This window comes from Rutidosis leptorrhynchoides, chromosome 7, assembly GCF_046630445.1.
Source record: "Rutidosis leptorrhynchoides isolate AG116_Rl617_1_P2 chromosome 7, CSIRO_AGI_Rlap_v1, whole genome shotgun sequence".
NCBI lineage: Eukaryota > Viridiplantae > Streptophyta > Magnoliopsida > Asterales > Asteraceae > Rutidosis > Rutidosis leptorrhynchoides.
Genome location: NC_092339.1, coordinates 304,657,456 through 304,682,807, shown reverse-complemented (window position 1 = coordinate 304,682,807; position 25,352 = coordinate 304,657,456). Strand labels below are relative to the sequence as shown.

Here is a 25,352-nt window from a genome sequence, read left to right as displayed (position 1 = left end):
TACTATTGATCAAGCAGCAGGGGGTAGTATCATGAACAAAACCCAAGAGGAGGCGTATGAGATAATTGAGAAACAAGCTAAGAATTCTCATGAGTGGCATGAGGATACTGATTTGGGTCGTTCTTCTTCATCAGTCGCAAGCGCTGGTGCTTATGATGATTTTTCTTCTATCAATGTTAAGTTAGATAAGTTTAGGAGACATTTAGAAAAGCTGGACAAAGACATCCACGGGATGAAGGTTGGTTGTGAATTCTGTGATAGGCTTCATTTGGCTAAAGATTGTGATGCATGGTTGATTATGAACCAGAAAGAAGAGGTCAATTTTATTAGTCAACAGAACAACAATCAGTTTCAAGGACGGGCTCAGTTTAACAGAAATTACAATAATCCTTATAATCCTCAAGGTAATCAGGGTTCCAGGTTCCAACCAAGTTCTAGTGGGGGTTTCAACAGCAAGCTCCAGGGTATTTCCAAAAACCCCAAGTCGAAGAGAAAAAGTCTAATCTTGAAGCTATGATAGAAAAGCTTGTGATATCTCAAACTCAGCTTGTTACTACTGTTAATCAAACCAATGAAAAGAATTATCAAATGTTTCGAAATCAGCAAGCCACTATTCAGAATTTAGAGAAACAGATTGGTCAGCTTGCTAATCAGAGGAATGAAAGGAAACCGGGGGAGTCGCCGAGTAACACGGATACTAACTCGAAGAATGGGCACGTTAATGCGATCACCACCCAAAGTGGTTTAGCATATGATCCACCGAGGAAGCCTGATGAGTATAATTTGCGAGTTCCGTTAGTTAAGGAAAGTGAACCAGTTGTTGTCAGTGAACCAGAGGAGGAAAAGGAGCCGGAACAGGTGGCTGAGAAAGTTGTTAAGGAACCGGTTACTGTTGCTATTAAACCGGTAGTTAAATAGTATCAACCACCGCTCCCATTCCCGAGGAAGTAGAGATTGGAGAAGCTAGAGGCAGAAAAGTCCAAGTTCATGGACTTGATTAAAAAAGTTAACATAAATATGCCTTTTATTGATGTAATTACAGGTATGCCTAAGTATGCAAGGTTTCTTAAGGATTTGCTAACTAACAGAAAGAAGCTGGAGAACGTGTCTTCAGTCAGGTTGAATTCCGCATGTTCAGAGGTAGTTGCAAATAAGTTCCTCGAGAAGCTTGAGGATCCTAGGAGTTTCACCATCCTTTGTTTACTTGGTAACTTAGATTGTATGAGGGCATTGGCAGATTTGGGGGCTAGCATAAATTTAATGCCTTATTCTATCTATCTTAATCTAGACCCAGGGGAGTTAAAACCCACTCGTATGGTTATTCAGCTAGCTGACCGCTCTATTAAATTCCCTCGAGGAATCATAGAGAATATGCTAGTTAAGACCGGGTCGTTAGTTTTCCCGGCCGATTTTGTGGTGTTGGATATGGAAGTGGATGAACGGATTCCACTTATTTTGGGTCGGCCATTTTTGAATACTTGTAGATGTATCATCGATGTTTATGGCCAAAAGTTGACCCTTAGGATAGATAACATGAGTGCAACATTCTCAATCAACCATGCTTTAAATTACCCTGCGTATACCGATTATACATGTTATTTTCTTAACACTGTGGATGTCTAGTCTAAGTTTTTGCAGGAATTCCCAGAGTTACAGGGTTCAGGAGAATGTACTTTGGTTGAAACTGATGAGGAGTTGCAGGTTGAGGAGGTGGATATTTTGACCACCTTGAAGGAAAACGACTATGAGCCAACTGAGGAAGAGTTCAAAGAACTCAATCGTGATGTTGATTACCGGAGCAAGTCTTCAATTGAAGAACCTCCCGAGTTAGAATTGAAGCTACTTCCAGATCATTTGGAATATGCTTATTTGCAGGAGGAATCTAACCTCCCAGTAATTATTTCTTCTTCTCTTACATCAGGTTAGAAAACTGAGATGGTAACCATGCTAAAGGCCCATAAACCAGCCATTACGTGGAAAATTCACGACATCAAGGGTATTAGCCCCTCCTATTGTACCCACAAAATCCTAATGGAGGATAACTCCAAACCTGTGGTGCAACGTCAAAGGAGATTGAATCCTCACATGCAAGATGTCATGAAGAAAGAGATCATTAAGCTCCTCGATGCAGTTCTTATTTACCCGATTTATGACAGTCCATGGATAAGCCCGGTACACTGTGTACCTAAGAAAGGTGGTATGACTGTTACCACCAATGATAGAAATGACTTAATTTCCACTCAGACGGTCACATGGTGGCGTGTTTGTATTGACTACCGTAAGTTGAACGACGCCACACGCAAAGACCACTTCCCGTTACCTTTCATGTACCAAATGCTAGAGAAGTTAGCAGAAAACAGCTTTTATTATTTTCTTGATGGTTTTTTGGGCTATTTCCAAATTCCTATCTCGCCCGAGGACCAAGAGAAAACCACTTTCACGTGCCCGTATGGCACATTCTCATACCGTCGCATGCCCTTTGGCCTTTGTAACGCTCCGACCACTTTTCAAAGGTGCATGATGGCCATATTCCATGATATCATAGAAGATTGCATGGAGGTGTTCATGGATGACTTTTCGGTCTTCGGTGACACTTTAGATTCATGCCTTCTGAATTTCGAAAGGATGTTGGTAAGGTGTGAGAAATCCAATCTTGTGCTCAACTGGGAAAAGTGCCATTTCATGATACAAGAGGGCATAGTCCTCGGGCACAAGATTTCTAAGAATGGTATTGAGGTGGATCCCGTGAAGGTAACTGCTATTAAAAACCTTCCACCTCCTACCAATATTAAGGGTGTTCAAAGTTTTCTCGGGGACGCCGGTTTTTAACGGCGGTTCATTAAGGATTTTTCCAAAATCGCTAACCCGATGAACAAACTCCTCGAAAAGGACACACCTTGGAACTTCTCTGAAGAGTGCCAAAAGGTATTCGAACTTCTTAAGGAGAAACTCGTCAATGCACCTATCATAATTGCTCCGAATTGGTTCCTTCCGTTCGAGCTTATGTATGATGCATCCGATTTTGCTGTTGGCCCTGTTTTGGGCCAAAGGGTCGAGAAACACTTCCGACCCATCTATTATGCAAGCAAGACCTTGCAAGGAGCACAGTTGAATTACACTACCACTGAAAAGGAGCTCCTTGCAGTGGTCTTTTCATTTGATAAGTTCCGGTCCTATTTGGTCTTGTCTAAAACTATTGTTTTTACGGACCATTCTGCTCTAAAGAACCTCTTTTCGAAACCGGATGCCAAACCTCGATTGCTTAGATGGATCTTGATTTTGCAAGAATTTGATATCGAGATCCGGGACAAGAAGGGTGCTGAAAATCTTGCGGCCGATCACTTGTCTAGACTCGAGAATCCGAATCTCGAAGTCCTTTATGAGTCGAGTATTCATGATGATTTTCCCGACGAGTATCTCATGAAGGTGGACAAGGTGGACGAGCCATGGTATGTGGACATAGCTAATTATCTTGTTGGGGGATTCTTGGAGAAAGGGTGGTCACATCAAAAGAGGAAGAAATTCTTCAATGACCTTAAACACTATTTCTGGGAAGATCCTTATCTTTTTCGTTGGTTTCCAGATGGAGTCATTCGAAGGTGTATTTCCGGTGAGGAATGCACTCGTATTTTGTTGGAATGTCATCGTGGCCTTACGGTGGGCATTTTGGTCCCCAAATAACGGGGAATAAGGTGTATGAGGCCGATTTTTATTGGCCTAGTATTTTTAAGGATGCCCATGCCATTTGTAACTCATGTGACGCTTGTCAATGGGCCGGACAAATCACCCAACGTGACGAAATACCACAATAAAGAATCCAATTATATGAGGTGTTTGACGTTTGGGGAATTGATTCTATGGGCCCGTTTCCAAAATCCCATAACTATCTCTACATACTCGTTGCAATTGATTATGTGTCTAAATGGGTGGAGGCAAAGCCTCTCCCTACTAACGATGCACGAGTTGTAATCACGTTCTTGATGGGGCTATTTGCCCGTTTTGGTACTCCGAAGGCCCTCATTAGTGATAGGGGCACCAACTTTTGCAATGCGCAAATGGAAAAGGTTTTGAAACGATAAGGAGTAATCCATAAGATTTCTACCTCATATCACCCGCAAACTAGTGGGCAAGTTGAAAACACCAATCGGTTGCTTAAAAGCATTCTTGAAAAGACCGTTGGTTCGAATCCTAAGGAATGGTCCAATAAACTCGATGATGCATTGTGGGCATTTCGTACGACCTACAAAACTCCTATCGGGACCACTCCTTTTCGCTTGGTTTATGGCAAAGCATGTCATCTTCCTTTGGAGATTGAGCACAAAGCACATTGGGCTCTTAGGACATGCAATCTTGATTATCATGAGGCGGGTCGTCTTAGGTTGACCCAATTGAATGAATTAGATGAGTTGAGGCACGATGCCTGATAATGCTAAAAACGAACATATATTTCATAGCATTATCCCTCAAGAAAGACAAGCTTTTGGTTGCAATTGTTCTATTTACAAGTGATATTCGTTTAAATAATAAAAGGTGAAGACAAAAGGCAGATTTGACGAATTGAAGACGCAAATGACCAAAATGCCAAAAAGTACAAAGTACAATCAAAGAGGTTCAAATTATTGATGAGAAACGCCTAAAAATGACTAGAGTACAAGCCGTGAAACATAAAGTACAAGATATTAAATTGTACGAAAAGGCGTTCGAAAATTCGGAACCGAGACATGAACCAACTTTCAATGCACGACGCAACGGGCCTAAAATTACAAGTCAACTATGCACATAAATATAAAATAATATATAATTAATTATGTAAATTATATATATATATATATATATATATATATATATATATATATATATATATATATATATATATATATATATATATATATATATATTATATTTATATATTATAAAAATAAACGTCGGTAGCCTAGGATCCAATTTGTGTGAGCTGGAATGCAAACCTCCGCACTCGCGGAGTTTGGAAGAACAAAAGCTCCGCACTCGCGGAGCTGCACAGTAAAATGTGGGCCTATAAAGCCATCGAATTCTGCACGAAAAAACCACCTTTTTCTAATCTATCTCTCAATCTCTACTATATAAGGGTATGTTAGCGAATGTGGTAAGGGTGTAAGTCAAAATTCTGTCCGTGTAATGCTACGCTATTATTAATCATTGTAAGTTATGTTCAACCTTTTTAAATTAATGTCTCGTAGCTAAGTTATTATTATGCTTATTTAAATCGAAGTAATCGTGATGTTGGGCTAAATATTAAGATGGGGTTATTGGATTTTGTACCATAATTTGGGTTTGGACAAAAGACCGACACTTGTGGACATTGGACTATGACTATTAATAGATGGGGGGTATTGTCTAATTGAGCGACAACTCATTGGAATCTGTCGAACCTATCTTCAAATTAGTTAATCTAATAATTATTAAAATGATTACGAATGTCCTATTTAGTGACGTTTATACGACATCCTTTACAATCATTTAATTAATTATTCGGGTTGGGTAATTGATTATTCAAACTGATCAATTGGATAAATTAATATTCATATCTCATTAAAACAAGAGTGGATTACATACAACGATAATTGGTGTAATTGTTAACAAAGTATTAAAACCTTAGATTCCACGCAGTCGTTAACCTGGTGTATTCATTAAACTAAGTATTAAAACCTTGTTATAGTTCGAATCCCCAATTAGTTGGAATATTTGACTTCGGGTATAAGATTAATTTGACGAGGACACTCGCACTTTATATTTATGATCGATGGACCGTTATGGACAAAAACCATATGGACATATCGAATAAACTAGGACAAAGGACAATTAACCCATGATAATAAATTAAAATCAACACGTCGAACATCATGATTACGGAAGTTTTAATAAGCATAATACTTTTATTTCATATTTCATCGTACTTTTATTTACCGTCATTTATTACTCGCAATTTTATATATCGCATTTTATTTATCGTTATTTATTTTACGCACTTTAATTATTGTCATTTATCTTTACACTTAAAAATATAAAATCGACAAACCGGTCATTAAACGGTAAAACCCCCTTTTTATTTTTATAATAATAATAATACTACCTATATATAATTATATATTTATATAAATATAGTTGTATAAAAATATAGTACATTTTCAATTAGCTCCCTGTGGAACGAACCGGACTTAGTAAAAACTACACTACTCTATGATTAGGTACACTGCCTATAAGTGTTGTAGCAAGGTTTAGGTATATCCATTCTTTAAATAAATAAATAACTTGTGTAAACTTGTATCATATTTTATATTATTTCGTAGTAAAATATAAGCTATTTCGTATACACCTCGCAACACATCAAGTTTTTGGTGCCGCTGCCGGAGACGCCGAAGCAAAACGCTATATTTTTGTAAACAATATTTTTGTAAAAATATATTATTTCGTATGTAGTAAAAATATTTTATATTTATAATAAGTGTTAAAAACATTAAAAAAATATATATATATATATATATATATATATATATATATATATATATATAATTTATATAAAGTATAAAAGTATTTTTTTATTCTTAAAAACATAAGTTTACTTTAATAAATATTACTTATATTAATTTTGTAAAGATTATAAAGTAAAAAAAAAATCTTTACCTGCGTAATTTGGGCCTGCAGCTCGTTTGAATCTGCATCCTCTGCACTCGCAGAGTTTTTGGGCAGCAGACCTCCACACTCGCGGAGCTGCCTGACACGCCTGAACCTCAGACTGCATTAATTACGTTTTAGGGTTTAATTTAATTATTATTTTTATTAATTAATCTAATTAGGGTTTATATTTAATATTAATTAGTCATAGTTTAATTAAAGTTGTATTTTAAGTTTTAAGTGTTAATTAGTTTTATAAATACTTTTATACAATAATAAAAATAATATTTTTTTAAAAATTGTATTTTCTTAACTTTAAGTATTATTTCTATATTTCGTATCTTTTTAATCGTTTATTCGTAATATTTATATTTTTCGCTCGTAATTAGTTTAAGTTATAGTTTTTGCCGTAGTTATTTTTATACTTTTAGATTTTTAGGATTTGCCGTAAAATCCCTTAATTACTTTTTCTTTAGACTAAAATTTAGGCGCTTTAGAATTTTACGACGTCGCTTATCGTTTTAGTATTTAATAAAATTTAGTGCCTAATTAAGATATTGTCGTTTTGGATATAGAATTTCTTTTAAGTTTTAATACCTTTAGACGCAACTTTTAATATTTAATTTTTAGAATTTTAAGTTTCGACGCGCTACTTTCTTATTTTATTTTTCAATTTTTTATTTTTCGTCGTTTTTCGACGCTACTCTTTTTCTTTCTTATTTCTCGCCGCTCTAGTTTTTAGGACTTAGAATTTTCTCTATTTCTTCTCTAATAATTCAAAACGAAAAATTATTTTAAGCGGTTAAATTGATAGACATCCAAATTTTCTGCTTCGTAGTAATAGTTGGATTTGTTAGTGGCTGAGTTGTGAGCTTCCGATTTAAAGGGTTCTGGCTCCCTGCTACATCTTTTGGCTATTCGAAACGTGGGCAAAAGTAGAAAAGTCTATTAATTTGATGACTTATATAATTTTTCTATCTTTTTATAACTAATAAGATATTCTGTGAATGCACCGAGCAAAACGTTCACCACATTTCATACGTTCACCACCTGTAACTCGATCAAGACATTTAACCAACATTGTCGCCTGTGATTTTTCTTTAGAATCGTCATCTAGTCGACCAAGTACTCCAACTCAAATTTCCGATAATCCATTTTTTGAACCCGACTTCAAAATTGAAAACCTGGAGGATATTCAAGGACAATTCAGAGATCCTGAACCACAAATCATTTAGCCAGAGATTGTCGAGGAAGAAACCATTAAATCAGAATCCTCTAGTGATTCAGATTCAACAAATTCAATTATGGAAGTAACAGAACCTCTAAGTATGGAAGACTGATAATGCTAAAAACGAACATATATTTCATAGCATTATTCCTCAAGAAAGACAAGCTTTTAGTTGCAATTGTTCTATTTACAAGTGATATTCGTTTAAATAATAAAAGGTGAAGACAAAAGGAAGATTCGGCGAATTGAAGACGCAAACGACCAAAAAGCTCAAAAGTACAAAATATAAACAATGAGGTTCCAATTATTGATAAGAAACGTCTCAAAATTACAAGAGTACAAGATTCAAAACGTAAAGTACAAGATATTAAATTATTCGCAAGGACGTTCGAAAATTCGGAACCGGGACCAGAGTCAACTCTCAACGCTCGACGCAACGGACTAAAAATTACAAGTCAACTATGCATATGAATATAATATAATATATAATTAATTCTTAAAATTAATATATATATTATATTATATTTAAATAAACGTCGGCAGAAGAAAACAACCAAATTTGGCTCTCCCCAGCTGGCCATGCGATCGCATGGCCTGGAAGGCATAAATCCATGCGATCGCATGGTGCACAGTTCCAGCCCACATGCCTATAAAAATCGAGCTTTGGTGCACCATAAAAACACATCTTTTTCTATCTCAATATATCTATACGTAATATTTATATTTATATTTTAATTTTAATTTTAATTTTAATTTTAATTTCTAATAATAAGGGTATGTTAGCAAATGTTGTAAGGGTGTAAGTCGCAATTCTGTCCGTGTAACGCTACGCTATTTTTAATCATTGTAAGTTATGTTCAACCTTTTTAATTTAATGTCTCGTAGCTAAGTTATTATTATGCTTATTTAAAACGAAGTAATCATGATGTTGGACTAATTACTAAAATTGGGTAATTGGGCTTTGTACCATAATTGAGGTTTGGACAAAAGAACGACACTTGTGGAAATTAGACTATGGGCTATTAATGGGCTTTATATTTGTTTAACTAAATGATAATTTGTTAATGTTAATATAGAGATTTACAATTGGACGTCCCTATAAATAACCATATACACTCGATCGGATACGATGGGCGGGGTATTTATATGTACGAATAATCGTTCATTTAACCGGACAAGGGAATGGATTAATAGTCACTAGAATTATTAAAACAGGGGTGAAATTATGTACAAGGACACTTGGCATAATTGTTAACAAAGTATTAAAACCTTGGGTTACACGCAGTCGATAATCTGGTGTAATTATTAAACAAAGTATTAAAATCTTGTAACAGTTTAAGTCCCCAATTAGTTGGAATATTTAACTTCGGGTATAAGGATAATTTGACGAGGACACTCGCACTTTATATTTATGACTGATGGACTGTTATGGACAAAAACTAGACGGACATATTAAATAATCCAGGACAAAGGACAATTAACCCATGGGCATAAAACTAAAATCAACACGTCAAACATCATGATTACGGAAGTTTAAATAAGCATAATTCTTTTATTTCATATTTAATTTCCTTTATTTTATATTTAATTGCACTTCTAATTATCGCACTTTTATTTATTGTTATTGTATTTAATTGTACTTTTAATTATCGTACTTTTTAATTATCACAAGTTAATTTTATCGCACTTTTATTTATCGTAATTTCATTATCGTTATTTACTTTACGCTTTAAATTAAGTCTTTTATTTATTTAATATTTTTACATTTTGTTTTAACTGCAACTAAAGTTTTAAAATCGACAAACCGGTCATTAAACGGTAAAAACTGAAAGGACCCGTTCATATACATTATAAACGATTCACAATAGTTGATTACATTGCGAGGTATTTGACCTCTATATGATACATTTTACAAACATTGCATTCATTTTTAAAAGACAAACTTTCTTTACATCGAAAATTGATAGGCATGCATACCATTTCATAATATCCACTATCCAACTATAAATTGATTTAATAATAATCTTCGATGAACTCAATGACTCGAATGCAACGTTCTTCAAAATATGCTATGAAAGACTTCAAGTAATATCTTTAAAATGATCAAATGCACAGCGGAAGATTTCTTTAACACCTGAGAATAAACATGCTTTAAAGTGTCAACCAAAAGGTTGGTGAGTTCATTAGTTTATCATAATCATTTATTTCCATCATTTTAATAGACCACAAGAATTTCATTTTCAGTTCTCATAAATATACGTCCCATGCATAGAGACAAAAATAATCATTCATATGGTGAATACCTGGTAACCGACATTAACTAGATACATATAAGAATATCCCCTATCATTCCGAGATCCTCCTTCGGACATGATATAAATTTCGAAGTACTAAAGCATCGGTACTTTGGATGGGATTTGTTAGGCCCAATAGATCTATCTTTAGGATTCGCGTCAATTAGGGTGTCTGTTCCCTAATTCTTAGATTACCAGACTTAATAAAAAGGGGCATATTCAATTTCGATAATTCAACCATAGAATGTAGTTTCACGTACTTGTGTCTATTTCGTAAAACATTTATAAAAGTTGCGCATGTATTCTCAGCCCAAAAATATAAAGGGTAAAAAGGCAAATGAAACTCACCATACTGTATTTCGTAGTAAAAATACATATAACGTCATTGAACAAGTGCAAGGTTGGCCTCGGATTCACGAACCTAAATTAATTATATATATTTATATGTTGGTCAATATTTGTCTAAAAAATTAGGTCAAGTCATAGTGTACCACAATCCTAATGCTCGAGACTAATATGCAAAAGTCAACAAAAGTAAATTTGACTCAAAATAATTTCTAAAAATCTATACATGATTAATATATAGTTTAAATATCGTCGTTTTATATTTTTAAATATTTTAAAAAGATTTATTAGAGTAAATAATATAATTTTTTTATTAATAAATAAAATTTTATATTAAATTTATATAATAAAATATACTTTTATATATATTAAGTAATAAAATTTATAGGGTTCATTTAATATCATAAAGATAATATGATAGGTATTATTAAAGTAAGTTATTACACGTAGTAAAATATGTTTGTATCACATATTTATTTTATAAAATAATATCTATAATGATAGTAAGTAAAAGTTGTATTATTTTGTAATAATAATTATTATTATAAAAATATCAATATTTATAATTACTAAGATGACATTATGATAAAACGATAATTCTAATTATGATACCTTTAATATTTACGATAATTTTTAATATTATCTTTAAAATAATAATTCTATTTAAAATAATAATAATAATGATATTTTATAGTAACAATGACATTTCTATTAAAATGATAATTTTTGTTAAAATGATAGTTTTAATACTAACGATACTTTTAATAATAATAGTAATGATAAAAATAATAAGAACGATAATTTTATCTAAATTAATATCTTATAATATTTTAATTTCATCATGATACTCTTACTCATTATTTCCTAATCGTTTCGTTTAATAGCTTTTAATCGTCTTTTATATCGTGTTCATAATAATGATAATAATAGTAATCAAAATATTTAGGTGTTACAATTATTTGTTTTAATTACACTAATATTAATAATGATAGTTACTATAATATTATTAACGATAATACTAATAATTATCTTAATGATAATATAGTAATAATAATAATAACAATAACAATAACCATTTTTAAATAATGATATATATATATTAATAATGATAATAATAATACTAATAATAATAATAATAATAATAATAATAATAATGATAATTGGATAATAATAATAATAATACTAATTATAACTTTAACGATAATAACGATAGTAATAAAAAAAACAATTTTTTATGATAAATCCCTTTTATTGATAAAGATAATAATAATGATAATAATAAGATAAAACTAGAACGACGATAAAAACGACGATAATAATAATCATTTTTAATAAAAATATCGAAAATTCAATTGATTATAACTTCTAATCCGTTCATCGAAACCATTCGATATCTAAAGGAAAAGTTCTTAATTTTTCGCTAGCTTTCCAAGGACATGCATATCTTATACCTTATCTCAACCGCAAGTGTAACTAATTCAAGATTAAACCTAACCTGTCTAAGGGCAACATCAAAAGTACAAGCATGCATAATCCTAAATACTCGAGCACTAGTCAGGGATACACTATTAGTATGTAAAAGTAAAATTATGAGTACTCACGTATCAATATTGAGATTCAATATTGCATGAAAGGTACGTAGACGCAACGGAAATGATAAACACTATATTGACCTCACGAGCATACCCATGAACCATACTCAATCACCTCCATAGCTATAACCTATAATTTCCTTAATCCTATCCTACTCGAAAAACAATTTCGAAATCACTCGGACAACACTCCGTCGTAATATTTTATGTATACTAATAATATCTTGAAATAATACGGAGTAAATATATATATGTAAATCGATTGAGAGAGTTTAGAGAAAAATATTTTCAAGTTTCTATGAAATAATGAAACCTATTGAATTCTATTTATAATAGATTTTTGAATTATTAAAATGAATTATTAAAGTATGAATTATTAAAGTGAATTATTAAAGTATGAATTATTAAAGTGAATTATTAAAGTGAATTATTAAAGTATAAATTATTAAAGTATGAATTATTAAAGTGAATTATTAAAGTTAAAGTAAAGTAAAAATAAAGTAAAGGTAAAGTTTAAGTATAGTAAAAGTATAAAACTATGTACGTATTATACGCGTATAAATATATATAATATTAATTTAAATCGTTATATATATTTAATAAAATAAAATATAAATATCGTTATCTTTATCATACTAGTTAAGTAATGAGTTGTCAAAAGTGGTTCTAGATATTTATAAAAGTTATATACGTTTTAATAATAAAGTTCTTTTTAAACTGAAAACGTTTTTGTACGTTTGAAACTAAATAGATCAATCGAGTCTTTATGAGATTCAATCTTCCACAATCCTTTGTCTAGTTCTCAATGATTGACAATTTGTTCTTATTTATAAATTACTTTACCATTTTCCGAATATTGTTAAAATGGAAAGATTTCTCAAATCAACGTGGGCCTTTCAACAGAGACTTGTAATCATAATTTAATATATCTGATAATTCAATCAGTTGATCTTATCTTCTAATTCCATTGATAAACATTTTGAAACAGATACAATCATATAAAGTATTTAATCTAATATTTCGTTTACGTTTCAAGTTATAATATATATACACATATACATATATAATCATATTCGTTTAATGGTTCGTGAATCGTTGGAACTTGGTCGAGGTTGAATGAATGTATGAACATAGTTTAAAATTCTTGAAATTTAACTTAACAAATATTGCTTATTGTGTCGGAAACATATAAAGATTAAAGTTTAAATTTGGTTGGAAATTTCCGGGTTGTCACAGTACCTACCCGTTAAAGAAATTTCGTCCCGAAATTTAAGTGGAAAGGTCGTGAATGATAATAAGTATGTTTTCATGATACATACGGGCTGAAAATTAGAGTTTTATCATCAGCATATAATTTGGATAAACAATCCATTTATATGAAGAGTACGAATGAAGCTAACATAGAAGAGTGAAATGAGTAAGTGTAGATTCATCTTATCATTTGACGTAGATATGATTGATTCCCAGATTTCAAGGGATTTGAAGAAAATCTTCTTAATAAGATTTGACTCTCTAGTAATCAAGGAAATTAGGATCCGCTTTAAATGCGATCGTCCATTTTAATTATTCTGTCGGAGATTTTCTTATAAATTCACCTCCTTCGTTTCCTTACAACTCACACCTTCTGTTGATGCATTTTATGCAAGTCCCTAGACATCTACCCACGTCCATTGCAGGTACAACAGTTTACAGGCCACCATGATTGCTCATTATTATCCTGTGTTTGTATGTGGTTACAGGAACTGCAGGAACGAGATTTAGATGTTTGACTATGTTAGACTTAGTCAGACGTACGAGTGAAGCCTCACTAGTACGGCTAACAGGCTCATACGCACGGTTGATGCTGAGCTAAGTCACAATTACAACCTAAATGAGAAGACACGAGTGAGTGATCACCCGTACGGCTGATGAAGCCAACTCGTACGTGTGATGAATGAATCGTATGGGTGAGTCAACAGCAGGGGTATATAAAGTCTTATGTTCTTCATTTTAGGTTAAGCCTCTTATTTGTTACACACACTCAGATCTAGTGAGCTCCTCCGATTCTCTCTCAGTCCAAATCACCCATGTGGTGAATAATAGCTCTAGGTGTTGATCTAATCACACTTGATTTAGTTGTGGTTTGACTAAATTAATCAAAAAAAAAACTTAACCTATTCACTAGAGGGTTTGATTCACTTATTCTGCCATTGTGTGAGTTAAATCTGTTGATTTCTAAGTTCCTAGTCATGTTTCATCACCTTCTATTCTTTCCCCCTCAACTCATATTTTAAAGTATTCATCAATATGCTCCATCCAGCTCTGATTCTCGATATACTTTTAACTTTCATATCGGTCATTCTTCTTTTTCATCTACCGCCGGAAGAATCTACTACTTCTACTATACTCTTGGGTTTATAGTGTTTCTAGTTCTCCCGTGTCTTTATATTACTATATGCATCGATATATGGTTTATAATTTCTGGTTTGTCGTTGAGCTTTATATGTTCCCTTATATTTCAAAGTCTCTGCTTCTGTCTTCTATAATCATTATCATTCACAGTTAATGCTCTCTTTTATTTGCTGCAATTTATACCCCAATTTCTATTTCGGAGTTTTGTCCTTTCGTTTCTTCTTCTTGCGATTAAGCACCGCTTGTAATGGTCCAGAATTCACAGATATGAATTTCGGAATGAACATTGTTAATGTTCTAGGAAGGAAATTGTGATGGCACGATCTTGACTTGTCAAATTACTAGAATACCTTGGAAAAGGCCGAATCATCAAGAAATATTTTCTTGATATTTTAGAGGTTAAATAGAATACAAGAGTCGTATAACATGGCACATGATGATGTTATGATCTGTGAATCATCACGTTCCATTTAGAAACTCAGCATGACTTACTGTAATATAGTCACATTGATCAATTGTCATTATATTATACTAATTAATGCTTTAGTTCTCAACACTACTTCAAAATATTCCTATTTTAAACTTGAATCTTTCAGAATTTAGAAACTAAAATAGTTTCTTTTATGATGTAATACAGATAGCGCGAAGAGGTAAATGATTTCAAATAAGAAAAATTAAGAAAATATCTTCAGAAATATGGAGGATATTTATAATGAAAGATATGATGATATTTTAGAATTTCTAATATCAGAGGATGATGAAGAATATTATCCGCAGGGGTTTAGAGTTAGGAGCAAGGTATTTGTTAATGACTTCAGTAGGTACTGAATCATTTGGATCCTTTAAAGTCAGGTTCAGTCTTTGTAATTTGTCCACAGCCTCCTTCCTACTTTGCTCAATCCGTTTTCCAGTTCCAAAACTTCTCTTTTTCTGCGCTTTGCCAGCACACTTCATCATTATCATCCAGCTTTTACCATTTAAAGTCGTTTATAGTTTTTGCTGCTTCATCAGCATTTTTTCCATTTTCGGAGAACCAATTCGTAGTTCGGAGTGTTTTTCAGAAACTTCACATTCAAATTAAGTCCAGAAGATAGACGTTATATATACACATATAACTGTTGGCGCAGACATGCTGCAAGATTTCAAAATACTGATTGCTAATTCCCAATGATTCGTATGGCAATTCTGATTACAAGATGCGAATGAGTAAATGATGGGGTTTCAATGAATGATTATGATGACTTTTTGGAGAGGCTAAAGTCAAAGGGTAATGAAGTTGTTGGTACATCTGCTAATAATATGGTGGAATGTAAAAGGTTCCCTGGTAACGATGGTGTATATCTCAAGGTTATAATAAGGTTAGTCTGACTGAAAAGTCGAAGTTGACTTGCTGGAGCTGTGACAAAACTGGCTACTTTGAATAGGAGTCGCAAAGTTATTTTTGCTAATAAATGCCAAAGAATCTGACGCGGATACGTTGTTTAAACTTTTACTTTGGTTTCAAGAGTTTTTCGGGTACATAACTGTGGGTAACATGTGGTTGGATCATCATCTCGATTGCTCATCATTCGAAGTGTCTTCAGAAATTTTCGAAGGGTTTGAACACAGATTGTAATCGTTAACATACATTTGATGTTCTAACACAGTTTTGAAGTCAAAATATAGCTTATGAAAGATGTAAGGATCTAAGAGTGATGATTTTGGTCATATCTCAAGTTAAATTTTGAGATTTCAAAATCAGAATATGTAATTAAATTTTGAATGAGTATGGTTGTTTTGATTTCTATAAAAAAAATGTATATTGTTGTGAAAGTAGGGAGTATAATGGATGATTTGCTGAATCAGATTCGAAGAATGTAACATATTAATTGTGAATTTATATATCTCTCGGGTATTACCTACCCGTTAAAAAAATTTCACAATTAATATTTTGTACAAAAGAATTTTATTACAGTCTTTATGAAAATATATATATGTATATTTTCTTCAGATGTAACATAGATTTAATGAGTTAATGTTAAATTAAACTCATTTAATTTACGGTTGAAACTAGAATTGAATAATCCCTAAAGGCTTTAAAAAGTACATAACTTTTACGCAGTATTTCTTTAATGACATTGAAATTATGAATCAATACTTCATTATTTGTTGATGTATGGTGTTCGGTTCGTGGAATTCTTGTGAATTTCGCAAAGTACGAATGATGTTATCTGAAAAGTTTCGGGTACATTGATGATGAAAGTGTAAAATCAAATATATACTTGATTTATTATGAATTGGAATTTGTTGAATTCCGACAGAGATTATAGTTAACGCTGGTTAAGTTGCGGCCGAAGGACGTACATTATTGCATATTTGTAATATGAATTAACCGAGTAGTTAAGATTCACACACAATATCTTAGCACTGAAAGATTTATTTCAATATATATATATATATATATATATATATATATATATATATATATATATATATATATATATATATATATATATATATATATATATATATAATATACATATAATTTCTTCAGAGGAAATGAGTTAATTCTTCATAACTCATTGATACAATATAAACGTTATTGATTCGTAATGATGTCCACAGTGATTCTTGAACTGACGGAGTTTGTGATGTTATCGGTGTTGTTGATTCGGATGTTGACTGTACTGACGATGCTGGTAACGCTGATGGTACTATTGATGTTGTTGGTAAAGCAAGTTTAGCTTGTTAATCACACACCATTTTTGTCAGGGTTTCTACTCTTCCTTCCATCATTTTGGTTCGCTTAACTGATTTATGGTTAGGGCTAGATTAGATAATCTCTAAGACTTTAGAGATTACATAATCGCCGCGGAATGTTTCTCCAATGAAGTTATGAATTAATACTTCGTCAGTTATTGTTGTTGGTACTCCTTGGTATCTATGGTGCGTATGACGTTGATGCTCGTGGGACAGATTGTGAAGTTGAGGTTTACGACGCGGTTGTGGTTGGAGGTGGTAATGGTACTGTTGGTGTTGATGATGGTGGTACTGGTTATGCTGCTGATGCTGCTGCTGGTGTTTGTAATCTCTGCACCATATTCTCCAAAGCCACTACCCGAGCGCGAAGCTCGTTGACTTCTTCTATTACACCGGGGTGATTGTCGGTTCGGACGAGCGGATAAATAAAATCTAAAATTTGATGTAATATATAATCGTGATGAGATACTCTGGAAATGAGCGAGAAAATGGTGTTTCGGACAGGTTCGCCGGTAAGTGCTTCAGGTTCTTCATCAAGAGGGCAATGTGGTGGATGGAAGGGATCACCTTCTTCTTGTCTCCAATGATTGAGGAGGCTACGAACCCATCCCCAATTCATCCAGAATAGGTGATGACTGATTGGTTGATCTATTCCGGTCACACTGCTTTCGGAGCTTGAATGGGATTCCATTTCGAAATCTGAGTGACTTGAACTGATGACGAATTCCATTTCGTACAATTGGATAAAGGATTTTTTTTTTCGATATGAAATGATTTTGGCTAACGGATGGTATTCTAATTACATAGAATATATATATATATATATATATATATATATATATATATATATATATATATATATATATATATATATATATATATATATATATATATATAGATCAAAAGATTTCGTAGATTACGGAGGACTTTGCGGGATATGTCAGGCAAAGTTTAAAGTAACAGATACGATAAGATATGATTTAGCAGATATGCTAAGATATGAATTTTTGTCTATACACTATTCATGCAATCAATACAGCAAGACGTGTCTTAGACTAAAAATGATAAGCAGGTAATTTTATGAGGATGATAAGTAGTTAATTTTCGACACAAAATGATAAGCAAAACTTTTGACATGCAGATACGGTCGAAGTCCAGACTCACTAATGCATCCTATCGACTTATCAGTTAGACACACTAATGCCGACCTGGTTCGCTAAGACCACCGCTCTGATACCAACTGAAAGGACCCGTTCATATACATTATAAACGATTCACAATAGTTGATTACATTGCGAGGTATTTGACCTCTATATGATACATTTTACAAACATTGCATTCATTTTTAAAAGACAAACTTTCTTTACATCGAAAATTGACAGGCATGCATACCATTTCATAATATCCACTATCCAACTATAAATTGATTTAATAATAATCTTTGATGAACTCAATGACTCGAATGCAACGTTCTTCAAAATATGCTATGAAAGACTCCAAGTAATATCTTTAAAATGAGCAAATGCACAGCGGAAGATTTCTTTAACACCTGAGAATAAACATGCTTTAAAGTGTCAACCAAAAGGTTGGTGAGTTCATTAGTTTATCATAATCATTTATTTCCATCATTTTAATAGACCACAAGAATTTCATTTTCAGTTCTCATAAATATACATCCCATGCATAGAGACAAAAATAATCATTCATATGGTGAATACCTGGTAACCGACATTAACTAGATACATATAAGAATATCCCCTATCATTCCGAGATCCTCCTTCGGACATGATATAAATTTCGAAGTACTAAAGCATCGGTACTTTGGATGGGATTTGTTAGGCCCAATAGATCTATCTTTAGGATTCGCGTCAATTAGGGTGTCTGTTCCCTAATTCTTAGATTACCAGACTTAATAAAAAGGGGCATATTCAATTTCGATAATTCAACCATAGAATGTAGTTTCACGTACTTGTGTCTATTTCGTAAAACATTTATAAAAGTTGCGCATGTATTCTCAGCCCAAAAATATAAAGGGTAAAAAGGCAAATGAAACTCACCATACTGTATTTCGTAGTAAAAATACATATAACGTCATTGAACAAGTGCAAGGTTGGCCTCGGATTCACGAACCTAAATTAATTATATATATTTATATGTTGGTCAATATTTGTCTAAAAAATTAGGTCAAGTCATAGTGTACCACAATCCTAATGCTCGAGACTAATATGCAAAAGTCAACAAAAGTAAATTTGACTCAAAATAATTTCTAAAAATCTATACATGATTAATATATAGTTTAAATATCGTCGTTTTATATTTTTAAATATTTTAAAAAGATTTATTAGAGTAAATAATATAATTTTTTTATTAATAAATAAAATTTTATATTAAATTTATATAATAAAATATACTTTTATATATATTAAGTAATAAAATTTATAGGGTTCATTTAATATCATAAAGATAATATGATAGGTATTATTAAAGTAAGTTATTACACGTAGTAAAATATGTTTGTATCACATATTTATTTTATAAAATAATATCTATAATGATAGTAAGTAAAAGTTGTATTATTTTGTAATAATAATTATTATTATAAAAATATCAATATTTATAATTACTAAGATGACATTATGATAAAACGATAATTCTAATTATGATAACTTTAATATTTACGATAATTTTTAATATTATCTTTAAAATAATAATTCTATTTAAAATAATAATAATAATGATATTTTATAGTAACAATGACATTTCTATTAAAATGATAATTTTTGTTAAAATGATAGTTTTAATACTAACGATACTTTTAATAATAATAGTAATGATAAAAATAATAAGAACGATAATTTTATCTAAATTAATATCTTATAATATTTTAATTTCATCATGATACTCTTACTCATTATTTCCTAATCGTTTCGTTTAATAGCTTTTAATCGTCTTTTATATCGTGTTCATAATAATGATAATAATAGTAATCAAAATATTTAGGTGTTACAATTATTTGTTTTAATTACACTAATATTAATAATGATAGTTACTATAATATTATTAACGATAATACTAATAGTTATCTTAATGATAATATAGTAATAATAATAATAAAAATAACCATTTTTAAATAATGATATATATATATTAATAATGATAATAATAATACTAATACTAATAATAATAATAATAATAATAATAATAATAATAATAATAATAATAATAATAATAATAATAATAATAATAATAATAATAATAATAATAATAATAATAATAATAATAATAATAATAATAATAATAATGATAATTGGATAATAATAATAATAATACTAATTATAACTTTAACGATAATAACGATAGAAAAAAAAACAATTTTTAATGATAAATCCGTTTTATTGATAAAGATAATAATAATGATAATAATAAGATAAAACTAGAACGACGATAAAAACGACGATAATAATAATCATTTTTAATAAAAATATCGAAAATTCAATTGATTATAACTTCTAATCCGTTCATCGAAACCATTCGATATCTAAAGGAAAAGTTCTTAATTTTTCGCTAGCTTTCCAAGGACATGCATATCTTATACCTTATCTCAACCGCAAGTGTAACTAATTCAAGATTCAACCTAACCTGTCTAAGGGCAATATCAAAAGTACAAGCATGCATAATCCTAAATACTCGAGCACTAGTCAGGGATACATTATTAGTATGTAAAAGTTAAATTATGGGTACTCACGTATCAATATTGAGATTCAATATTGCAGGAAAGGTACGTAGACGCAACGGAAATGATAAACACTATATTGACCTCACGAGCATACCCATGAACCATACTCAATCACCTCCATAGCTATAACCTATAATTTCCTTAATCCTATCCTACTCGAAAAACAATTTCGAAATCACTCGGACAACACTCCGTTGTAATATTTTATGTATACTAATAATATCTTGAAATAATACGGAGTAAATATATATATGTAAATCGATTGAGAGAGTTTAGAGAAAAATATTTTCAAGTTTCTATGAAATAATGAAACCTATTGAATTCTATTTATAATAGATTTTTGAATTATTAAAATGAATTATTAAAGTATGAATTATTAAAGTGAATTATTAAAGTATGAATTATTAAAGTGAATTATTAAAGTATGAATTATTAAAGTGAATTATTAAAGTATAAATTATTAAAGTATGAATTATTAAAGTGAATTATTAAAATTAAAGTAAAGTAAAAATAAAGTAAAGGTAAAGTTTAAGTATAGTAAAAGTATAAAACTATGTACGTATTATACGCGTATAAATATATATAATATTAATTTAAATAGTTATATATATTTAATAAAATAAAATATAAATATCGTTATCTTTATCATACTAGTTAAGTAATGAGTTGTCAAAAGTGGTTCTAGATATTTATAAAAGTTATATACGTTTTAATAATAAAGTTCTTTTTAAACTGAAAACGTTTTTGTACGTTTGAAACTAAATAGATCAATCGAGTCTTTATGAGATTCAATCTTCCACTATCCTTTGTCTAGTTCTCAATGATTGACAATTTGTTCTTATTTATAAATTACTTTACCATTTTCCGAATATTGTTAAAATGGAAAGATTTCTCAAATCAACGTGGGCCTTTCAACAGAGACTTGTAATCATAATTTAATATATCTGATAATTCAATCAGTTGATCTTATCTTCTAATTCGATTGATAAACATTTTGAAACAGATACAATCATATAAATTATTTAATCTAATATTTCGTTTACGTTTCAAGTTATAATATATATACACATATACATATATAATCATATTCGTTTAATGGTTCGTGAATCGTTGGAACTTGGTCGAGGTTGAATGAATGTATGAACATAGTTTAAAATTCTTGAAATTTAACTTAACAAATATTGCTTATTGTGTCGGAAACATATAAAGATTAAAGTTTAAATTTGGTTGGAAATTTCTGGGTTGTCATAAAAACCCCCCTTTATAATAATAATATTACTTATATATATTTGTATTTTTATAAATTTAAACTAATATAGTGTTAAGCTTTGTTTAAAGATTTTCCCTGTGGAACGAACCGGACTTACTAAAAACTACACTACTGTACGATTAGGTACACTGCCTATAAGTGTTGTAGCAAGGTTTAAGTATATCCGTTCTATAAATAAATAAATATCTTGTGTAAAATTGTATCGTATTTAATAGTATTTCCTAGTAAAATTAATAGTATTTTATACCCCTTAGCTTTAACGTCAAGTATTTTTGGCGCCGCTGCCGGGGACAATCTAGCTTAAAAGCCGGAAGCGCAACGCTAATATATATAAAAAAAGATTTTTCTTTTTAGTTTACTTTTATAAAAAATACGCTTTTGTAAAAATACGTTTTAAATATTCAAAAATATAAAAAAAAACAAAAATATAAATATTTTTAAGAGTTTGGTAAATATTTAAGTTTTATAAAGTTTCTTTATTTCTATTTTTTAGTTTGTAAAAATATAAGTTTTATTTAATTTATAAATATATTTTATAAATATATTTTACAGCAAAAACAGAAAATAAAAAAAAAATATATTAAAACTCGAGTCCGGTACTGTAGTAGCCCACTCTGTGGCCCGAAACCCTAGCCCATGCGATCGCATGGCCGGGTAGCTTAGGACTCATGCGATCGCATGAGCCCGTCTGACACGCCACAGTTGGCTGCAGCCAGCATTTATTACGGGTAATTATTATTATTATTAAACAAACCCTAATTAGGGTTGTATTATTATAATATTTAAGTTTTAATTTTACTATTTTGTATTATTTAAGTTTAATTAATTTAATTAATTTATAAAATTAATAGTTTTATAAAATAAATAATATAAAAATAATATTTTTATAAAAATTGTAATTTTTACAACTATTAGTATATTTTTATATTTTGTCCCTTTTTATTTGTTTTTAGCGTAATATTTGTATTTTTCGCTCGTATTTAGTTATTAATTCATAGTTTTTGCCATAGTTATTTTTTTTTTATTTAGATTTTTAGACTTTGCCGTAAAATCCCTTAAGTGCTTTTTCATTAGACTAAGATTAAAGTGCTTTAGAATTTTGCGACGTCTTTTTAAGTTTTAGTACCTTTTTAAGTTATTTCCATTTGGGATATAGTTTTACTTGTAAGCTTTAATATTTTTAGACACCTTTTACCTATGTATCAATTATCTGTCCAATTAGTAATCTCAATTTGCGATTATAATTTTAAGTTAGTGGTAGTAATAAGGTTGGGTTAGTCGAGTGTTTTTAAGTTTTATAGTCATTCTCTGTTTCTTTCCTTTTTCGACGCGCTCTTTTTCTTTCTTATTTCTCGCTATTCTAGTTTCTAGGACATAGATTTTTATTCTACTTCTTATCTAAAATTTCTTAAAATTACGAAAATTTATTTTAAGTGGTTAAATTGATAGATATCAAAATTTTCTGGTTCGTAGTAATAGTTGGATTTGTATGTGGACCGGGTTATTGGAGCCAAACAGTCCTCAATTATATTGAGACCAAACGAATCCTGCCCCTCTGCTGCATCTTTTGGCTATTCGAAACGTGGGCAAAATCAGAAAAGTCTATTAATTGGATAACTTATATAATTTTTCTTTCCTTTTAAAAACTAATAGGATATTCAGTGAATGCACCGAGCAAGACGTTCACCACCTTTTGTACGTTCACCACCTGTAACTAGATCAAGACATTTAACAAATATTACCGCCGTTGATTTTCCTTTAGAATCGTCATCCAGTCGACCAAGTACTCCAAGTCAAATTTCCGATAATCCATTTTTTGAACCCGACCTCACAATTGAGAATCCGGAGAATATTCAGGGATAATTCATAGATCCTGAACCATTAGATTTTCCTCCGGAGCCACCAATCATTCAAACAGAGATTGTTGAGGAACGAACCATTAAATCAGAATCCTCTAGTGATTCAGATTCAACAAATTCAATTATGGAGAATCTGGAACCTTTAAGTATGGAAGACCGAATGAGAGCTAAACGCACTGGCCAAGGTCACGCAATTACTCATCCTGACATTAATGCGCCAGATTATGAAATCAAAGGACAAATTCTATACATGGTGACTAATCAATGCCAATTTAGTGGTGCGCCGAAGGAAGATCCAAATGAACATCTTCGTACCTTTAATAAGATCTGCACACTATTTAAAATCCGAGAAGTGGAGGATGAACAGATATATCTCATGTTATTTCCCTGGACTTTAAAGGGAGAAGCCAAAGATTGGTTGGAATCGTTACCTGAAGGGGCGATTGATACATGAGATGTTTTAGTTGAAAAATTTCTTAAACAATTCTTTTCGGCATCTAAAGCCGTAAGACTTCAAGGAGAAATTGTTACGTTCACACAGAAACCGAATGAAACTCTATATGAGGCGTGGACTAGATTTGGAAAATTATTAAGCGGATGTCCTCAACATGGTTTAGACACCTGTCAAATAGTACAAATATTCTACCAAGGATGCGACATCACTACAAGGAAAGACATCGATATAGCAGCTGGTGGTTCTATTATGAAGAAAACAGAAACTGATGCTTACAAAATTATTGATAACACTGCTTCCCAATCACATGAGTGGCACCAAGAAAAAGATATTGTTAGATCATCTAAAGCAGCTAGAGCTGATTCTAGCCATGACTTAGATTCCATTTCCGCAAAGATAGATGCTGTCGAGAGACGAATGGAAAAGATGACTAAAGATATCCACTCAATACAAATTAGTTGTGAGCAGTGTGGAGGACCACATTTGACAAAAGATTGTCTCAGTATTGAATTAACAATAGAACAAAGAGAGAATATTTAATACATAAACCAAAGGCCTGGAAATAATTATTAGAATAATTATCAACCGCCAAGACCGATTTACAATCAAAACCAGAATTATAACCGAAATGTTCTATACAACAACCAACAAGGTCCTAGCAATCAACAAGTATCCAATAATACTTACAATCAGCAAAGACCTAATTTTCAAAACAAACCACCACAAACCGATGATAAAAAGCCGAATTTAGAAGATATGATGACGAAGCTAGTTGAAACTCAAACGCAGT

At 31.1% G+C, this 25,352-nt stretch overlaps 1 non-coding gene across 1 annotated transcript; it reads right to left on the bottom strand.

The window, feature by feature from the left end:
- Positions 1-24,616: 24,616 nt before the first annotated feature.
- On the bottom strand, positions 24,617-24,723 carry LOC139860772 (small nucleolar RNA R71). Its single transcript, XR_011763393.1, has one exon. It is a non-coding gene; the product is annotated as a small nucleolar RNA R71 (small nucleolar RNA).
- Positions 24,724-25,352: the final 629 nt, after the last annotated feature.